The following is a 13,630-nucleotide window of genomic DNA, read 5'->3' on the forward strand; positions in this document are numbered from 1 at the left end:
AGAACAGTAGGACCAACGTCGGAACAGGTAGCTACGCTTTCTAAAAGCAAAGAGGTTTCTATTCTTAATATGGTCCTGTCCGTCCCTTGTCATGTTGGTATAGGAAGCTGCGTCTCTTGTCACTTCCGTTTGTATCTGTGAGGCACCCGCGGTAGGGGCCCACGGCAGTCTGTCCGCGGCGAGCGTCTGAAGTGGTAAGATCTCTGGCTAAGTGCGTCCCTGCTGTCCGTAGGACAATGGATTTCTTAAGTTCAGCCTAGCTGAAAATTTAATCACCTTTATTTCAGGTTTATCTCTAAAATATCTAATGTTATCTTAAATTGCAATGCAGTGTAATTCGAGTGTGAAGTTCAGTGTATCTTCCAGTAGTTGCTTTGTCACTACTTTGTGAGTAAAGTGGAACCACGTGTTGATGATCCGTAACTCTAAGATCATCAATCTTAAAAGCGAATGTGCGTGAGATTATAACGTCTCGTCTTGACAATATTTTTCAATATAGCAACTTTTCTTTATGTTCAACCCACGTGCGGTGTACTTTTTGAGACCAGTACCACGTGCTTATACAATTGTTTGACCCATCAGGTTAATAGTAAGACGATAGTAACCAGTTCGAGGTTTTTCTTTTGTAAATTGCGTTTCGATGTAATTTATTTTAATTATCAAAATTATTGTGGAGTTACACTCTTTGTGTAAACCAAGTTGACCACGTGAAGCATGTGGTGTAATCATCAAAGTAACCCTCAGCTATTCTCTTTGGGAAGATTTCACAGAGAGTTAGTATGAATTTAGTATACCAGGGTGTGGTAATTTCATGACGGACTGGATTGCGCTACGAACGTAACTTCTTTGGGTGAAAATTGAATTGGTTGGTTGTGGTTAATTTCCTCTTGCATATGTTTCAACGTTCTTCCTGTGTTATTTTATGAATGCAGTGTTGTATGCAGTCTCCCAATCTTGGCTCCATATTTGATGTGTTCCGTAAGATTACAAACTCACATTTTCACAATCCTAAATAAGGCACCAGTTTTGTTATGAATCAAGTTTAATATGCTTAAATTTTAACGGAACAATGATCAATGTTAAAATAAATGTTCAAATATAAACTGACTTATTTATTTTTATTTAAATTCTCTTTTTATATATCACCGGTTGTCGTAAGATGACTATTAAAAGATTATAATTAATGTTAGTCTGGTTGGGAATTTGGTAAGCTAGACTGGATACCTGGTGAAACAGTTGCTCAGTAATGCAAGGTTAACTTCCCCAGAGAGCTCACAGCTTTTAACCCGCTTTTATTGTCTTGAATATCAGCACCACTTCCAGAACAAATTAATGCATCACCATTACACCGTTCGTAGTCAGATAGCCAGTTGCGCTCTGCAGTAGGACAGCGACCTATGCCGGTCTCCATAGCAACGGCGCAATACAGCGTTTGGCCAGCGGGCTGTTCCGACGGCCACTTTGCATGGGTAATACGTCAGTTAGCGAACTGTAACACGAGACCCAGTTTGATTACCGCCGCGGTCCGATGGAATATTCACCAGAATTAAGTACTATCTTTATCCGATCTCCCTAAATGACTTGAAACTTGTATCCTATGTCACAAATTCAGTGTGTAGCATCGTTACATGGGAAAGTTCCCATCACGGCATTACGTTTAAGAGACATCTACTTGTACAGGGAAAGGGCAAAAATACGGAAGCACCAAAAACACATCACCACGTGTATTACAGTTTACGCAAACGCTCCTAGTCGTCTATGAATAAATACGGGTCCTGTATGGTTTTCAAGCGGATCTTACACTACTGTAACGATGATGGACGTGTATAGCGATCATGCACCATTCTCTCCAAGTACACAGGCTCAATAATACTAAAGATATTGTGACTCGTGCCAGAGGAAGATGAGGCAAATAATCCTCGTGCTGACAAAACCAGTCCTTCCCAATTCGAACTGTGTGAACATGGTCCCTGCCGTCTTGGAACACAGCATCGTAATTGGGGAACCAATACTGTACCGTGGGATGGACCCGATCAGGTAAAATGGCCTCATGATGTATGACAGTAACACGACCTTGCAGAGTAACCACAGAGTCTATGGAATACTACGATGTGGCTATCCAAATCATCACTGAATCTCCACCATGTTTGATTGGATTGGGTTGTTTGGGGGAAGAGACCAAACAGCGAGGTCATCGGTCTCGTCGGATGAGGGAAGGACAGGGAAGGAAGTCGGCCGTGCCCTTTCAAAGGAACCATCCCGGTATTTGCCTGGAGCGATTTAGGGAAATCAAAGGAAAACCTAAATCAGGATGGCCGGACGCAGGATTGAACCGTCGTCCTCCCGATTGCGAGTCCAGTGTGCTAACCACTGCACCACCTCAATCGGTCCACCATGTTTGACTCTTGGGACGTAAACATTGGCGAAAATTGGAATAAGTATGAAACCGGAATTTCCATATAAATGGTGCTAACCGTGAGGGTAGCGCCCGTGAGACCGCTTCTGCAGCGCCATCTGCCTCCTGTAACGGCTGACAACCAATGTACACATATAGTAACCCAAGTTCCATACATCGGTATCTGTTTCAAAACCGTAAACATGTCGACTTTGTGCTACGAACTATGATTTGCGGACAACATTGGTTTTCTGTTATCATTTGAAGATAACTGCTGCAGAATTGCATCGAATGCTTGTCGAAGCTTTTGGCGAACATGTTCTTGCGAAAACACAGTGTGTCGAGTGGTTCAAAAAATTCAAAAGTGGCGATTTTGACGTGAGAAACGACGAGCGCGGGGAACCACCGAAAAAGATCGAAGATAACGAATTGCAGGCCTTATCGGATCAGGTTCAAATGGCTCTGAGCACTATGGGACTTAACATCTGAGGTCATCGGTCCTCTAGAACTTAAAACTACTTAAACCTAACGACAGCACACATATCCATGCCCGAGGCAGGATTCGAACCTGCGACCGAAGCGCCTAGAACCGCTCGGCCTATCGGATCAGGATGATACTCAAATTCAACAAGAACTCGCTAAACAATTGAATGCGACGCAGAAAGCCGTTTATCTTCAGTTGGAAGATGGGAAAGGTGCAGAAAATAGGGAAATGGGTTCCGCATGAACTGAATGAAAGAGAGCAAGCAACTCAGAAGACCACTTGTGAAATGCTGCTCGCCAGAGACAAAAGGAAGTCGTTTCTCCATCGAATAGTGACAGGTGATGAAAAATGGATCCTAAGCGACGTAAATAACGGGTGAATCCAGGCAAACCATTGACATCCACTGAGAGACCAAATCGCTTTGGAGAGAAGGCAATGCTCTGTGTCTGGTGGGATTAGAAGGGTGTCATCTATTATGAGCTGTTAAACGTGGAGAAACAGTTAACACTTATAGCTACCAACAGAAAATGATCGATTTAAGGTGAGCGTTACGTGGAATACGACTGGAATACGGAAAAAGGCAACGCAGAGTCATATTGCTCCCTGAAAACGCCCCATCACACACAGCAAAACGTATCAGGTAAACGATCGAGGCGTTCAGTTGGGAAATACTAGCGCATGCGGCTTATTCTCCACACCTGGCTCCGTCCGATTATCATCTATTTGCATCAGTGAGACATGCTCTCACTGAACAACGCTTCAATTCGTATGGAAATGTACGAAAATGGCTCTCTGACTGATTCGTTTCACAAGAACAACTTTTTTTTATTTTGCGTTCATAGCCTGCCGGATAGGTGGGACAAATGTGTAAATATTAATGGAGATTATTTTGAATGAAATATTGTTTGAGTTTCAAACAGGTGTGTAATTATTACTACCAAATTTCGGCTTCTACACCTGGGAAATATCATAAACAATATCGGCATTATCACGTGGTATTGCGTTACTACTGAAATTACATTTGGCTATTTAGTCCTTTTGCAAACGATTTGTTGATCATACAATGCAGATTTCACGGCCTGTGTTCGCGTTCTTGACGATTTTCTGGGTTGCGAACTTCAGTCGGTACAAACGGAACCGTTAGAAGATCACCTTGTTGACAGTCTGTCTCTTCGTCTGTCCAACTATTCGAAACACTTCTACGCAGCAAAGGACAGACTCTCAAGTTGAAATTCAGATCGCATATAAACTTCTGCGGTCTCATGCATATGAAAAAATCGAAAGATATAAAGTCATGAAATTTGGCAAGAAGAAACGTTTTACGGCACAAGTAACGGAAATTTGTAATTATATCACACGAAACAAATATTTCTCGTCATTTATTATACAACTTCAAAACTGAAATTATAAAATTCTCGAAAGTCTTGGAATGCCTGGTACCGATATCTTGGCAGTTGTTGTTGTTGTGGTCTTCAGTCCTGAGACTGGTTTGATGCAGCTCTCCATGCTACTCTATCCTGTGCAAGCTGCTTCATCTCCCAGTACCTACTGCAACCTACATCCTTCTGAATCTGCTTAGTGTATTGATCTCTTGGTCTCCCTCTACGATTTTTACCCTCCACGCTGCCCTCCAATGCTAAATTTGTGATCCCTTGATGCCTCAAAACATGTCCTACCAACCGATCCCTTCTTCTAGTCAAGTTGTGCCACAAACTTCTCTTCTCTCCAATCCTATTCAATACATCCTCATTAGTTACGTGATCTACCCACCTTATCTTCAGCATTCTTCTGTAGCACCACATTTCGAAAGCTTCTATTCTCTTCTTGTCCAAACTAGTTATCGTCCATGTCTCACTTCCATACATGGCTACACTCCATACAAATACTTTCAGAAACGACTTCCTGACACCTAAATCTATACTCGATGTTAACAAATTTCTCTTCTTGAGAAACGCTTTCCTTGCCATTGCCAGTCTACATTTTATATCCTCTCTACTTCGACCATCATCGGTTATTTTACTCCCTAAATAGCAAAACTCCTTTACTACTTTAAGTGTCTCATTTCCTAATCTAATTCCCTCAGCATCACCCGACTTAATTTGACTACATTCCATTATCCTCGTTTTGCTTTTGTTGATGTTCATCTTATATCCTCCTTTCAAGACACTGTCCATTCCGTTCAACTGCTCTTCCAAGTCCTTTGCTGTCTCTGACAGAATTACAATGTCATCGGCGAACCTCAAAGTTTTTACTTCTTCTCCATGAATTTTAATACCTACTCCGAATTTTTCTTTTGTTTCCTTTACTGCTTGCTCAATATACAGATTGAATAACATCGGGGAGAGGCTACAACCCTGTCTCACTCCTTTCCCAACCACTGCTTCCCTTTCATGCCCCTCGACTCTTATAACTGCCATCTGGTTTCTGTACAAATTGTAAATAGCCTTTCGCTCCCTGTATTTTACCCCTGCCACCTTCAGCATTTGAAAGAGAGTATTCCAGTCAACATTGTCAAAAGCTTTCTCTAAGTCTACAAATGCTAGAAACGTAGGTTTGCCTTTTCTTAATCTTTCTTCCAAGATAAGTCGTAAGGTCAGTATTGCCTCACGTGTTCCAACATTCCTACGGAATCCAAACTGATCTTCCCCGAGGTCAGCTTCTACCAGTTTTTCCATTCGTCTGTAAAGAATTCGCGTTAGTATTTTGCAGCTGTGACTTATTAAACTGATAGTTCGGTAATTTTCACATCTGTCAACACCTGCTTTCTTTGGGATTGGAATTATTATATTCTTCTTGAAGTCTGAGGGTATTTCGCCTGTCTCATACATCGTGCTCACCAGATGGTAGAGTTTTGTCATGACTGGCTCTCACGAGGCCATCAGTAGTTCTAGTGGAATGTTGTCTACTCCCGGGGCCTTGTTTCGACTCAGGTCTTTCAGTGCTCTGTCAAACTCTTCACGCAGTATCTTATCTCCCATTTCGTCTTCATCTACATCCTCTTCCATTTCCATAATATTGTCCTGAAGTACATCTCCCTTGTATAAACCCTCTATATACTCCTTCCACCTTTCTACCTTCCCTTCTTTGCTTAGAACTGGGTTTCCATCTGAGCTCTTGATATTCATACAAGTGGTTCTCTTCTCTCCAAAGGTCTCTTTAATTTTCGTGTAGGCAGTATCTATCTTACCCCTAGTGAGACAAGCCTCTACATCCTTACATTTGTCCTCTAGCCATCCCTGCTTAGCCATTTTGCACTTCCTGTCGATCTCATTTTTGAGACGTTTGTATTCCTTTTTGCCTGCTTCATTTACTGCATTTTTATATTTTCTCCTTTCATCAATTAAATTCAATATTTCTTCTGTTACCCAAGGATTTCTATTAGCCCTCGTCTTTTTACCTACTTGATCCTCTGCTGCCTTCACCACTTCATCCCTCAGAGCTACCCATTCTTCTTCTACTGTATTTCTTTCCCCCATTCCTGTCAATTGTTCCCTTATGCTCTCCCTGAAACTCTCTACAACCTCTGGTTCTTTCAGTTTATCCAGGTCCCATCTCCTTAAATTCCCACCTTTTTGCAGTTTCTTCAGTTTCAATCTGCAGTTCATAACCAATAGATTGTGGTCAGAATCCACATCTGCCCCAGGAAATGTCTTACAATTTAAAACCTGGTTCCTAAATCTCTGTCTTACCATTATATAATCTATCTGAAACCTGTCAGTATCTCCTGGCTTCTTCCATGTATACAGCCTCCTTTCATGATTCTTGAACCAAGTGTTAGCTATGATTAAGTTATGCTCTGTGCAAAATTCTACAAGGCGGCTTCCTCTTTCATTCCTTCCCCCCAATCCATATTCACCTACTATGTTTCCTTCTCTCCCTTTTCCTACTGACGAATTCCAGTCACCCATGACTATTAAATTTTCGTCTCCCTTCACTACCTGAATAATTTCTTTTATCTCGTCATACATTTCATCTATTTCTTCATCATCTGCAGAGCTAGTTGGCATATAAACTTGTACTACTGTAGTAGGCATGGGCTTTGTGTCTATCTTGGCCACAATAATGCGTTCACTATGCTGTTTGTAGTAGCTAACCCGCACTCCTATTTTTTTATTCATTATTAAACCTACTCCTGCATTACCCCTATTTGATTTTGTATTTATAACCCTGTAATCACCTGACCAAAAGTCTTGTTCCTCCTGCCACCGAACTTCACTAATTCCCACTATATCTAACTTTAACCTATCCATTTCCCTTTTTAAATTTTCTAACCTACCTGCCCGATTAAGTGATCTGACATTCCACGCTCCGATCCGTAGAACGCCAGTTTTCTTTCTCCTGATAACGACGTCCTCTTGAGTAGTCCCCGCCCGGAGATCCGAATGGGGGACTATTTTACCTCCGGAATATTTTACCCAAGAGGACGCCATCATCATTTAATCATACAGTAGAGCTGCATGTCCTCGGGAAAAATTACGGCTGTAGTTTCCCCTTGCTTTCAGCCGTTCGCAGTACCAGCACAGCAAGGCCGTTTTGGTTAATGTTACAAGGCCAGATCAGTCAATCATCCAGACTGTTGCCCCTGCAACTACTGAAAAGGCTGCTGCCCCTCTTCAGGAACCACATGTTTGTCTGGCCTCTCAACAGATACCCCTCCGTTGTGGTTGCACCTACGGTACGGCCATCTGTATCGCTGAGGCACGCAAGCCTCCCCACCAACGGCAAGGTCCATGGTTCATGGGGGGGCAGTATCAATGTCGATAACAAGGAAAAATCGTCCAGACTCTCGATTCCGGCCGGCTGGAGTGGCCGAGCGGTGCTAGGTGCTACAGTCTGGAACCGCGCGACCGCTACGGTTCGAATCCTGCATGGATGTGTTTAAGTAGTTCTAGGAGACTGATGACCTCAGAAGTTAACTCCCATAGTGCTCAGAGCCATTCTCTCGATTTCCAGAATTGATGGACTGTCTGTATACAAGTTTGTTTGAAACTCTCAGTGCACGAGTCCTACCCACACCAGGATTTTTTTAGTTTTTGTTTTTTGATGGGCATTAGGCCGGGGTCCAATGTGTATTACTGTACCGAACGTTTCGTCTTGTAATGTTCGAGACATCTTCAAAACCTAAAGATACGCAGATAGCATTATCAAGCTTAGCAAGCTGAAATGTTTACACGTAACGGTGAAACGGACGCTTTATGATGTCATTAGACAGATGTCTTCGATGGCGGAGCCACGGCAACATGTGTTAAGGAATTTGTAGTGGCTAGGAATTGGTGCTTTTTGCTTTACCAAGCACTTCGCTGGTAACAAAGTAGGCTGAAAATTGCATCTTGGACCGGGCCTGAAGCCCGTAAAGCAGAAATCATCAAGAACGCAAATACCAGCCTTGAGAATCCGCATCGTATGATCAACATGTCGTTGTTAACGGAACTTAATCGATAGATGTAAAAGTAATTTCGAAATCGCAAGGGAGTGTTATAGGAACGTTACTGTTTACAATATACTCCGCCCAGCCAAAAAAATATGACCACTAGCCATGGCGACGTTGGATACAGCCTGGTGGCGTGTCGACCACGTGACAAACGTACGCAAGCGGAGTAGACACGGACGAGGGACCACCCTGACGAAGATATGGGCTACAAACGGATAAACCCGTTGTCATAAGCGACTTTAACAAAGGGCACGTAATTATTACGCAGAACCTGTGAACGAGCCTCTCCAAAACTGCGAAGCTGGTCGAATGCTCAAGTGCTAATGTCGTGACCATCTACAGAAAGAGGTAGGACAGTGAAACTACCACTGGGCGCTAATTGGTTGGATGTCGACTACCCTTCACAGAACGTGGCGTTTGGAGGATTGTCTTCTCTGTAAAGTAGAACAAATGGGGTGATCTGTGGCATCTCTGCTGAAGAAGCACAATGATGGTGTACGCAGAAGTGTTTCGAAGCACACCGTTCACCATATGTTGTTGAACATGGACCTCAGCAGCAGTCCACATCCACGTGTTCACATGTTGACCTAACGACATCGTCAGTTACGATGCAGTGGGCATGGGACCACCGGGACTCGAACCGTCCATCAATCGAACAGTGTCGGCTCTTTGGGTAATTCATATTTTTGCTACATTAGGTCGATGGTCTTCTCCACAACTGCCGTCATCGAGGTGAACTGCAGCTCGAAATGTACAGTGCTTCACAGACGCAGTCTGGTGAAAGAACTATTACGCTATGGGAGACATTCTCCTGCGCTTGCATGGGACCTGTGGTAGTTATCGAAGACAGGCTGGCAGCTGGGAACCATCTGCATTCCTTCATGTTTTATGTCTTCCACTATGGTGACATCTTTCAGCAGTATAGTTGCCTGTGTCTTGGGGCCAAAACCATGCTACAGTGGTTTGGAGATTACAAGGTGCGACAATAAAGTAATGAGACTGATTTTCTTTGCAAGATGTGGCAACCCTGCAGGCTTGCGTAGGCACAACATCTTTGACCTTGGTCTATAAGCTGCTTTTAGTCCAAGCGGCACATCGATGCAACTGCTCAGTCGTGAGTTGTGCTGTAGTAAGTTAACACGTGTTTGTGTCATCACGGAAATGGAACCGCATAATACTGCGCAACGGTATGCAATTTCTTTTTGCGTTAAACTGGGTGAAAAAAGTTGGTTTTTTTCACTAGAATCCAGATACAAAACGCCAAATTTCGCAATGGTTCTTAAAGGGATCACCCAGACCAATAAAAGCTCGCATGTCAAAGTCAAAAGTGAAATGCGTGCTTGTGTGCTTCTGTGATTCCAAGGGAATTGTTCACAAAGAGTGGATGCCTCCTGGACAAACAGTTAACCAGTACTACAAAGAAATTTTAGAAAGACGTCGTAAGAGAGTTCTTCGTGTCTGTGCTAACATCGCTGAGAATTGGATTCTGCATCACGATAATGCGCCATCCCATACTGCTCTGTCAGTACAGCAATTTTTAACCTCAAAACGAATTTCAGTACTACCACAGCCACCTTATTCATCAGATGTGCGACTTTCTTCTATTCCCAAGAGTCAAAACGACGGTCAAGGGACATCATTTTCAAGCAATTCAAAATGTCCAAAAAGCAGTGACGAGAGTCTTGGAAGATATTACAGAAGATGAGTTCCAGAAATGTTACCATCAATGGCAGAATGGAAAAAAGTGTGTGCAATCAGAAGGGAACTACTTTGAAGGAGACAACACTAAACTTGACTAAAACGGTAAGCAACATTTTTTGTCACATCAATCTCATTACTTTGTCACACCTCGTATTATAATGAACTGACGATGATGTATCTGCGACCAAATTGGTCTGATGTAAATCCTTCGAAACCCATTTGGGTCGCTATCGGGCGCCATCACCGCATACGCAAATCAGCGGCCAGTTATTTACGCGAATTACATGACTTGGGCGGAGACATCTAATGCTACATACCTCCACAAACCTACCAACAAACTGTCGAATCCCTGATACGCAGAATCAGTGATGTATTTCGTTCCAAAGACGGACTCACAATCTGTGTAGCAGGTGGTCATAATGGTTTTGCTCATCAGGGTATATAAATGATCTAGCCGCATTAACCACAGTCCTTGACGACGTGTAGTGCTTTGCGTGCCTCAGCGATACACATGACCGTACCGCAGGAGAAACTACAATGAGAGAATATCTGTTGAGAGGCCAGACAAACGCGTGATTCCTGAAGAGGGGCAGCAGCCTTTCCAGTAGTTGCGGAAGGAGAAATCTGGATGATTGACTCATCTGGCCTTTAACATCAACCAAAACGGCCTTGCTGTGCTGGTACTGCAAACGGCTGAAGGCAAGGGACAACTACAGTCGTTTTATTTCTCGAGGGCCTGCTGCTCTAGTGTATGGCTTATGACGATGGCATTATCTTTGGTAAAATATTCCGGATGTGTAACAGTCTGGATGGGGACTGCTCAGGGGGATGTCGTCATCAAGAAAACCAAGCCTCGTATTCTGCGGGTCAAAGAGTGGAATGTTATATCCTTTAAAGGGGTAAGTGGGGTAGAGAATTTAAGAAGGGAAATGGATAGGTTGAAGTTATAGTGGGAATTAGTGAAGTACGGTGGCATGAACAGGACTTCTGGTTACGTGAATACAGGTTACAAACACAAAATCAAATAGATAGCTAAGAGAGACCACAAAGACAACTCCCACCACGGCAGTACAAATTTATGTGCCAACTAGATCTGCAGATGAAGAGAACGAAAGAAAATATGACGAGATAACCGACGCCATTCAAATAGTAAAGGGAGACCAAAATTTAATTGTAATGTGGGAATGGAATTCGGTAATAGGAAGAGGAGGGGAAAGAAACGTGGCCAACATGGGCTGGTGTAAAAGGAACAAAAGAGAAAGCAAGTTGGTACAGTTTCGCACATAATATAAATTTAATCACCGCTAATAGCTACTTGGTGTAAGAAGCATGAAAGGACGTTGTCTATGTGGAAGAAATCTGGGGATACAAACGTTTCAGACTGACTATATAATGGTAGACAGAGATTTCAAAACTGGATTTTACACTATAAGACACTGTCAGGTGTGGAGATGGACACTGATGAAGCCCGTAAAGCAGAAATCATCAAGAACGCAAATACCAGCCTTGAGAATCCGCATCGTATGATCAACATGTCGTTGTTAACGGAACTTAATCGATAGATGTAAAAGTAATTGCAGATTGAAACTGAACATACTGCAACAAGGAAGCAAATGAAGGAGAGAGGACCTGGGTAAGTTGAAGTAACCAGAGATTATTGAAAGTTTCACAGGGAGCATAATGCAATGACTGTGATTGACTGAAACGACGGAAGGAATACAACAAAAGACGAGTGGGTAGCTTTGAGCAACGAAACTGAAAAGGCAGCGGAGGATCAAATATGTAAAAAGCAAAGGTCTTTTAGGAGTCCGTGGATAACACAAGCCTGACTTGGGACTCGCTCTGAGGATGGCCGGACGATACGCGGCCGAAATATCAGTGGAGGAAATTTTATTTGCACGGCTGCATGCCCGAAATTTAATGGACAGGATATAATGATTCGACGAAAAGGAAAAAAATCTAGCAAATGCAGCAGAGGGAAAGGAAATCGGGCGTCTAAAATATGATATTGAAAGAGAGTGCAAAATGGCCAAGCAACAACGAGCAGACGAGAAATGCAAGGATGTAGGAGCACACATAGCTAGAGGAAATATAGATGTTGCCTACAGGAAATTACAGAGACCTTTGAAGAAACGAGACGCAGCTGTATTAGTAAAAAAAATGGCAAGCTGTTACTGAGTAAAGAAGGGAAAGGTGAAAGAAGAAAGAAATGTATGGAGGGTCTATATAAGGGAAATAAACTTGAGGACAGTATTCTAGAAAGAGAATAGGAAGCTGGTACAGATGACATGGAAGATACAATACTGCAAGAGGAATTTGACACAGCGCTGAAAGACAAACATTTCCTGAGACCTTCTGAACCCCTTGGAATGCCAGTCACGTCAGAACTACGAGTCGTACACGTGGTGTGCAAGACCTCAGACTTCAAGAAGAAAGCATTAATTCCATTTCCAAAGAATTCATATGGTGACAGGTGTAAATAGTACGAAGACATCAATTTAACATGTCACACCTAGCATTTGGAAGTGTTTACTGGAATACACACTTTGAAATTTTGAATGTAGCAGGGATAAAATACAGAGAGCGAAAGTCTATATACGAGGGTCGTTTGAAAAGTACTCGGAATCACCACAAGAGGTCATCAGAAGCGAACGAGTTGCTTACGTGATATTCATTGGACTGTTGCCTGTAAACACGTGCCACGTCAGTGGAAGAGAGCTGTGGCGGTGACGTGGCTCTGTTGTTTCCGCGTAGTGATTTGCGAAGATAAGAAAAATCGAGATTCCAGCAGGGATTAAGTACTTCGTAAAGAAAGGTATGAAAGCATAGGACATTCATGCCGATTTCCAGAATACACTGGGGGACTCTGCTCCTTCGTATTCAACTGTTGCCAAGTGGACAAACGAATTTAAATTTGGTCGGGAGAGCTTAGATCATCCGCGCAGTGGTCGGCCAAGATGTGTCACTACTCCAGAAATCATTGCAAAACTGCAAAAAATGGTCATGGAGGATCGCCGATTGGAAGCGTGTGAAATTGCTCACGCTTGTCAGATGTCATCTGAAAGGGTATATCGCATTTTAACTGAAGATTTAGACATGAAAAAATTATCTGCAAGATGAGTGCCGAGAATCTCAACGCGCACCCGCACACATGTGCCGCCGCCATGGCAAAATTGCACGAATTAAAGTATGAATTGTTTCCACACCCGCCTTATTCACCTGATATGGCTCCGTAAGACTTCCATCTCTTCCCAAATCTGAAAACTTTTCAAGATTCACTTCAAACGAAGAACTGACAGCCGGAGTTGACAACTATTTTGCAGGCCTGGAGGAAACTCATTTTCGAGGTGGCGTCAAGGCACTGGAACATTGTCGGACCAAGTGCATTAATATACAAGGAGACTACACTGAAAATTAAAGTTGCAGTGATGTAAGCACTTTTTTTTCTATTCCGTTCCGAGAATTGTTCAAAACCACACTCGTACAACTTCTACAGAAACCGTGCTAAAATTGTAAGAGACCGACATGAAAAGGATAGTGAAGGAAGTGAGACAGTTTGTAGTCTACCCCCGACGTTATCCAATCTGTATAGTGAGCAAGCAGTAAAGGCAACAGAAGA

This window comes from Schistocerca nitens, chromosome 12 (genome assembly GCF_023898315.1).
Source record: "Schistocerca nitens isolate TAMUIC-IGC-003100 chromosome 12, iqSchNite1.1, whole genome shotgun sequence".
In the NCBI taxonomy this organism is placed as follows: Eukaryota; Metazoa; Arthropoda; class Insecta; order Orthoptera; family Acrididae; genus Schistocerca; species Schistocerca nitens.